The sequence below is a fragment of the Ziziphus jujuba genome, chromosome 1 (genome assembly GCF_031755915.1).
Source record: "Ziziphus jujuba cultivar Dongzao chromosome 1, ASM3175591v1".
Classification (NCBI taxonomy): domain Eukaryota; kingdom Viridiplantae; phylum Streptophyta; class Magnoliopsida; order Rosales; family Rhamnaceae; genus Ziziphus; species Ziziphus jujuba.
Genome location: NC_083379.1, coordinates 3,310,099 through 3,318,606, shown reverse-complemented (window position 1 = coordinate 3,318,606; position 8,508 = coordinate 3,310,099). Strand labels below are relative to the sequence as shown.

Genomic DNA, 8,508 nt, shown 5'->3' with positions numbered 1-8,508 from the left:
CTTTTTAAGCAATTTTGGGATTTTCTCTCCTTAGGATAATTTTATAATCCATATTTTTCATTTTTTTGCATTCAACACACGTTATGGGACTTGTTGGGCCCAAAAAAATTGGTAAAATGTGATTGATTGTACACCCTCGATAATTACCGACGAAACCGTCAGTAATTTTTCTAGAGGGTATGTGTTGGTTACCGACGATTGCCTCGGGAATTACCGAGGGTGAACAGTCATCCAAATTATTTTGCAAAATTTGATACACTTTTATGAAATTTTGGGATTTTCTCTACTTAGCATAATTTTAGAATCCCTATTTGCCATGTGTTTGCATTCAACATACGTTATGGGATTTGTGGGGCCCAAAAAATTGGTAAAATGTTATGGACTGTACACCCTCGGGAATTACCGATGAAACCGTCGGTAATTTTTCCAGAGGGTATTTGTTGGTTACCGACGATTTCCTTGGGAATTACCGAGGGTGAACAGTCATCCAATTTTTTTGCAAAATTTGAGACACTTTTATGAAATTTTGGGATTTTCTCTCCTTAGTATAATTTTAGCATCCCTATTTTGCATGTTTTTGCATTCAACACACATTATGGGACTTGTGGGGCCCCAAAAAATTGGTAAAATGTGATTGCTATAGGGTTTCGGTAATTACCGACGAAACCTTCGGTAATTTTTGAATCAAAAACAAATTGAACGTTTTCATTTTTTAATGCCGTTTGATCACTTACTTTGCCAGAATTTATCATTAATAATGCTACATTTAGTATGTTATTGGTTGGAACACACATGATTGAAGTTGCCGGATGGAATTGTTGTGAGTCTTTTATGACGGTGTACAAATGTCAATTACCGATGATGCATTGGTCATTACCATTGGGCAGTAATATCATCCATGCAATAGTAAGAAACATACAAACAACTGAACCAAAAACTGAAGACGGAATGATATGTTATCAAAACAATACGACAGATGAATTTGACAATAAAAGAACACATAAAGCCAACGTCTATTATGCCAAAACACACGTTATGCGGTTGACCAACTAATTGCATTCCTGACTACATTTCATACACACGCATACCACATAAAATGGCCTCATTGTCTGAATATAGCATCATGCGATTGATGGGCGTTCGTTTCAATGGTGCTGTTGGTTGTTAGTGCTATCAAGAGGTACGGCGGCGGAGCATGATTGGCTGCTGTGACCAACCTGTTTGCACCTCCCGCATCTATATTGATGACGCTCCTCTCCTTGAGATTGATTCCTCTTCTTTCTCGGTCTTCCTGACTATTTGCCAATTTGAGGTGGAAGTACAACCTGGTTTATGACATCATCTGGAGCATGCCACTGACTTTTATCTCCAAGTGGATATATGGTTTCCGAGTATGCATCACGGAGTGAGTCAACTGAGTAATGCGCCGAGCAAAGGAAATATGGAGAGATATGTCGATGCTTACATGCTACAATTGCATGGACACAAGGAAATCCATCAATGTCAAATTCCTTGCATGAGCACGTCTTATTTTCTAAGTTAACAACTCCAACGAACATGCCATGGCCAACAACTTGAAACTCATATAAGTTCATTGGCATAACACGTAAGCCTCTGCCATTATTTGAGCGGTCCTGCATGATTTTTTTCCAACCAATTAGTAACAGGAGTTTGCATTGCAGCAGCGTTAGTTCGACGTTCATACCACCACCTTTGCAAGACATCACGAATGTGATCTAGTAATGGCAAAACAGGTTTATCCCTAGCATCAATAAGCACAGAGTTCATGCTCTCTGCAATGTTAGTTGTCATTATGCTGTATCTATTGCCCGGAAAATGTGATCTAGCCCATTTTGAAGGACTTGCATCCTTGAGATATTGTACAGCTTCAACACTAACCCCTTCTAAAAGAAGCATGGCCTTATCAAAATCCTCAACAATATATGCTCTAGCTGCATCATTAAAAGTTGATATAATCGCGTTGACATTACCTTTAAACTTCTTAGCACGTAAATTTGTACCAAGATGATATGTGCAGTGGCCATGGTGATTATTAGGGAAAACTGTACGTATTGCTTTTGCAATACTCTTGTGTCTATTCGATATAAAAGCTATATTTGGATCATCCCCAAACGCTTCTTTAAAGCTATCAAAAAACCACGTGTAAGTTGCATCCGTCTCCCCAGGGCCTATTCCATAAGCAAGTGGATAAATTTGATTGTTCCCATCTAAACATGATGCAATATATAATAAACCTCTATATCTATTCTTCAGTGTAGTTCCATCGACAGCTACGACTCTCCGCATATGCTAGAACCCTCTAATGCTAGCTCCAAGTGCGATGAAAAAATATAAAAATCTGTTTTGATCATCAGTTTCAATTCGAGTAAACGTGCCCGGATTTTTGCTCTTCAAAACGTGACTCCATAAAGGAAGTTTTGCATATGAATCTTCTGGCGTGCCCCACAAACCTGATAGTGCAACTTCCTTAGCGGCCCATGCTTTGTTGTAGCTTATGTTTACTCCGTAATTAGAGCGAATGTCATGCACGATATCTCGAGGTTTGTATTGCCTTGAAATCCCATCAAACATTGGCTGGATGATGTCTCCGATAACTGAACTTGTTGCTTGACGATGATCCCTTTTCATGATATTTAAAGAGCAAATATGCTCATCCTTGAAGGCCCTAATCATGAAGGCCTCTGTATTATCACCATGTAGTTTGGTAGCACGCATTCGCCACATGCAATTGTCGTTTGCACATACAACCTCATATCGGACTCTATCCGACTTCTTGACCTTGAATTCAAAATTTCTCCTTAGTGCATAAAGACTAATCTTCTTCTGTAGCGCATTCTTACTCGCAAAGATTTGGTTGATTCGAATGATTTCATGGGCATTGACGGATGAGAAGCGATGGTTAACCCTAAATTCAGCCATGGTTGCGGTACAATCCTGTCGAATGTCCAAATGGTTTTCGGTACAAGGAGAGGCAAGCACATCATCATTCACATTATCAATTGGACTACTACCATAAGGAGACTCACCATGTCGACTATCACCAGCTGAAAGTCCAGAATGTTGGGTCCAACAAATGTCTCGTAACCCATCTTCACTACGATCAGTGTTGACCTCAACCTCAAATTGTTCATCTTGATCATAATCATGTCCACGATATTCATTCATATCATTAATGTCGAAGTGCTCATTATCATGATCATGTTCCACAGATTGCACATTGTTTTCACAAATTTGATTTTCAGAGAATCCAGGTTAAGTTTCCGGCACATGAAGTTCAGTCGCTGGGGACTGCATGTCGGCATCAGAGGTACAAGTAGCTATCTCGGGAACTACAGATAGTGGGGCATTAGTCATAAATCCTGAACTTGTAGGTATCCTATTCACAACACATCCAGCAGTATTAATACTCTTTGGAACCCTGGATAACACATCAATAATAAGTGGATAGAATATAGTCAATACATTTCACTTAAAATGAAATATAGTCAATACATTTCACTTACAAGAATATAGTCAATACATTTCACTTAAAATGAAATACATAATTTAAAAAATAAAATAAAATACCATTGGTTCCATTAGGATATTGAGCATTCCTAAGTGCAATATGACCCTTGAGGACCTGCAAAATAAAGCAAACAAAATTACTTTGCAAGACTCAAAAAAATATAATAATAATAATGATAATAAAAAGGAAAAACAAAATAGATTAGCACTTACTGCAGTATAGCATTTTCAACTATATCACTTTTTAACAAGAACATTTGAGAGTAGTTAATAAAGTAGGAATTAACATATCCATGTCAAAGTTCATTTTAAAAGTGGACAACCCTTTATTTCTCTTGATATATTGGAATTTGTTATGCATCGAATGTCATGCTAGCTTTGGAAAGTGGTTGCTAAAGTAGGAATTAGCATATCCATGTCAAAGTTCATTTGAAATTGGAAAACACTTTATTTATCTTTATATGGTGAAATTTGCCATGCTTGCAATCATTCCATCATTATTTGATTAGTGTGTATTGAAACTGCACAAGTAGAGCATTGCATGCAAACACATAGAAATATACACAAGTTGTGTACTGACAAATTGTCTGATACGGTTTATGTCCTTTTACATTCCTCTTTCAGGAAATATTTAGGCCACAATACATCTCAACTGGTATCTCAATCAAATGTTAGATGTTGCATAACAACCTAAAAAAACCCAAAAAAAAAAAAACAAAAAACAAAAAATGAACTTACAATTGCTTTTTCTTAGTCACTTCGTCTCCTTCCAAGAAGTAACCAGAAACCCCATATATCTCCTACATCCGTATATGCACTAAAAGCTTAGACATCTTTTTATTTTTATTTTTTAGTTTTATTGTTTTCATAAAAAGCTTTTCCTCAAAAAAGGGTATATTAACTACTTGTCCAAGAAATAAACAAATGCACAAGTTTCACGGATTACCTGCTTATCCAACCAGACAAGATATTGCACCACTGCAACGCCATCTCGAATGTGTGCTTTTTTCAAACCTTCCAACTCCACTGGGTTCCAAGTTTTTAAATTATCAGTTGTAAATAAGATAAGGAAAAATCAGAATTCAAACTAAATAAATTGATTGCAAAAAATTTATTCATTCTAAGATATCAAATTGCAAACAGAAAATTAAACGTGACATGTTTTTACTGGAAAATGAACAAAAGTCAAATCTTTGGATAAACTCACAGGTTTAATTATATCAAATTTTTAAATATTTTAAATTTCCTCGTTATAAAGGGTTGTCTGACTATTTGAGGGCTATCTCTAATTTGCATTGCCACCTTGTCTTTTAAAAGGCAAGGTATAAAGTTCAATAAAGCATCTAGGATAAGAAGAAACCATCCCTTGAAAAGAACAAACTTGTAAGAACTGCCAAATTTAAAAATAACTTCTTGTCTTCTACATATTGTCTCAAAAATATGAAATGGACATTTTACATATTACATATCGACATATGTCCAACTGTACGCACCAATCAAAAAATGTATCTTAAATATGAACAGAAATCCATGACAAGAAATGCACGGTCAAGTTTAACATACCTATCAAACATGCTCTGTAGTATGCACCAATTTAAGGTCCACTCAAGGGTTTTAGTCAGTATCAAACGACGACACTTTCCCTTTGAACCAGATTTGACAGTTGGACCAGCACCAGGGACCCATTTTGAGATTGGAAATGCAAGTACTCCCTTGTTAAGCATTCCGATCAAGTAGTTTTCCTTCTGCATCAATTGCATCACCACATCATGGGCAGAAAGATCCTTTACCACACAAAGCTGTTGCAAACTTTGTAGCTAGACAACCTTTTCAAGAATCGCTGCCCATGGCATGGTTTGAATTTTATTATCTGTAATATCAAGACTGCAAGAAAAAATCTTGGTCATTGTCCTAAAAAAATGATACATTCAGTATAATCACCACCAAATATTGCTGCATATCAAATTTTGAGTCATACCTATTGTAATAGAAATGACAGATTCCAAGAGTTACTCTTCCTATTAATCATTTTAGAAATTGATTCCTAAATATATATATTCCTTTTTCCAAAAAGAATGTTTATACAAAGCAAAAAGGGAGCACAGGACAAGACAAGCTCGCTTAGTTCAACATTTGATAACCCAAACCCACAGAAGGCATCTGCAATACTTTTTTGTGAAGCTTCCCAAATGCAGGCAAACATATCAAAACTCTCAGATTTTCACCAGCTATTTGACAGTACCACAGGGAAGAACCTACCCAACCAAATGCAAATCTTGTTGTTGATGCCTTGTCTGGCAAGCCTGCATCATCCATTAACACATTCGAAAGAGTCAGTACAAAGAGTAATAACACCTTGGCCTGAAACTCAAAACATTTAAAATTATGTATATAGCATCTAAGAAATTATTCAAAAAATCTAGAGTGATTTCCTAACATAAACAGAGGTCCTTCATTATGACCAAAGATGAACACAAATTTTGGACAAAGGTATTGAGAAATTAATTATAATTATTATTGTTCAGAAGTTTGTTCTTTCTTCTCTAAACTTTTTTTTTTTTTAACCCCTTCATGTCATGACTGTTTAAGAACCTTCTAATGCATTTTACCAATATCTACTCGGCATGGTTACCTTTCTAGGGGGATATATTCGGGTTCTCCAACAAAGGGCTTCTGATTCCTCCCTCAGTCTGCAATATTGAAGACAGATTTTCTGATGAGTACTTAAAGAAAGCAATAGAACAAGATAAATTTCCTTGCTTATGGAATTTATTAATCTGGCACTAATTATAGTTGCATACAGACTTGATACTACATCATAATTACTACAACAATTGAAAGTCTGCATATACTAACAAATTTTCTACCCAAAAAATGATGGAAAGCGACAAAATGAAAGGAGGTTCAGGACCACTCATTCATTCTCATCTCTGGTGCTGCTAGTGCAGGTGTTAGAGCAGCTGCAGGGAACACTTCAATTGTTGGCACTTAAAAATTTTCCAGAATATGACTTCCTTGGTTGAGACATTGTGAGACCGTTTTGTAGTTGGCTGCAGCAAATCATCTGAGAGGTCTCTGACGTACGCAGCTTCTTCTGAAGCCTTAACAATCTAGAAAAACAGTTTGGCTGATTCTCTGGTTCGCGGAAACATAAAACAAGGGTTGAAGAAACACCAAAGGAACAAAAAGAAATAACAACGAGAAGGTTGAAAAAGGATATTAAATTAAATTTTTGAGTAATGTAATGTTTTTTTTTTCTTAAAAAAACAAAAGGCAGAGGAAACAAAAAGACGATGGAGAGGGGTTTGGGCTATTGGGTATTGGATTGCGTGGAAGAAAAAGGAATTTTTTGTAACGAGGTGGCAACGCAATACCCTAATTCTTTTAAAATTCTCTTTCTTCACAATACCCTAATTCCGAATTCCGAACTATCAAATTGAACAGGTATGTATGGAATTTTTGTGACCTGAGAGATAAAACCAGGTTGTTTGGCAAAAAGGCAACTAGGTGAAGAAATCTTCATGAATGAGAAGAGGTGAACCAGCTTTGGGAGAAAGGTGATGAAGGAGAAGAGAAAGGCCGGTGAAGAAAAAAAAAAAAAAAACAGGTAAAAATATTTAATTTTGATATAAGGGTATTTTAGAATTATTGAAAAATAGAAGGGTAAAATAAAAAAAATAAAAGAAGAGGGGATATATTCAGTTAAAACCCTGCCCGTGAGGGCAAAGGGCCAAATTCCCCTTGTTAAAGGCGTACAAGTTGTTCTGTGCGCCTTTATTAGGCCTTGCACCTAACGTACCATCAGTGAGAGGTACCTTTAAAAAGAAGATACACAATTATGAAGTTCGAGAAATTAGTTTTTTTTTTTCTTTGTTGGGCTAATCTATTCTATTTATGGTTTTTTTTTTTTTGGCTTAAATATTTATGTTATTTATGAAGTATACTTGTGATTCTTCTTCTTTGGTCCTCTATTTTTTTTTTTTTTAAATCCAGGTATTGGTTAAGGAACTTCCCTTTTTTTTTTTTAATAACTAAATGACATTCTTCTTTTATGATTTATAAAAAATTATGAAATATATATATATATATATATATATATATATTTGTATCATGTATTAAAAAGTTTTATGTACACAAACATTCGTAATATAAATTCATTGTACTCTTATAGCTCCAAAAAAAAATAAAAAAAATCATTGTACTCGGTCTATAAAGTTTTAAAAATTTACAAAATAAATCTCTATATCTAATATTCTTTATGTACTATGCGCACAAAAATCCATAATAATGAGGGCAAACTATAGTGGCACCTTTATTTTATCAGAAATGTATCTATATTTTGGTAAATTACAATAAAACCCTTTAATAATTATGTTCTTTCTTTTACAATATCACATCTTTTTTGTACATTTAAAAATATTCAAAATTTTGAATAATTCTTCACCTACAAATACTCATATTTTCATATAAATACAATTAAATTATAATTAACTTTAAAATATTTTTGCTCACATGATTTACATGTGAAAATTTCATAAAACTACGTGTATAATATATGGAGGGGTGACCTTGCAACAAAAATTAAATTTGTAGGATTTATATAATTTCAGAAAATACAAAGCTGCTAAATTAGTACAATAGATGGTTTACTTTAACGTTTCCTAATAATAATAATAATTATTATTATTATTATTTTATTATTATTATTTTTTTTTTTTGGCCCATGTGCTAAACACGAGCTTAAGGAGAATTTTTTTAAAAATAAAATAAAACTATGGAGACTTTTGGTCCTACTAACATTGTCACAGTATATAATATGAATGTCTCTCCCTAGCTGCCTACTAACTATTAAAGAAAATTATAAAAGAAATAAATGAATGGCAATTAATTTGAATCATTTTTTATGAATTTAAATTTTTTAAAACAAATGATCATAGATTCAGAATTCAACAGTTCCATTCAAAAATAAAAAAATATATA

The 8,508-nt window shown here is 34.2% G+C and overlaps 1 non-coding gene across 5 annotated transcripts; it reads right to left on the bottom strand.

Moving 5' to 3' along the window:
* Positions 1-852: 852 nt before the first annotated feature.
* On the bottom strand, positions 853-7,110 carry LOC107406709 (uncharacterized). 5 transcript variants are annotated; one of them, XR_009634510.1, is made up of 7 exons: positions 6,440-7,110; positions 6,161-6,218; positions 5,355-5,831; positions 5,092-5,273; positions 4,475-4,554; positions 4,267-4,328; positions 853-1,634 (listed from the first exon to the last, which is right to left on the bottom strand). It is a non-coding gene; the product is annotated as an uncharacterized LOC107406709 (transcript). The 5 variants fall into 5 exon arrangements; XR_009634509.1 differs by lacking the exon at positions 4,267-4,328 and having other exon boundaries at positions 5,355-5,412; positions 5,507-5,831; positions 6,440-7,107; XR_009634511.1 differs by lacking the exon at positions 4,267-4,328 and having other exon boundaries at positions 5,355-5,889.
* Between the last annotated feature and the right edge of the window lie 1,398 nt (positions 7,111-8,508).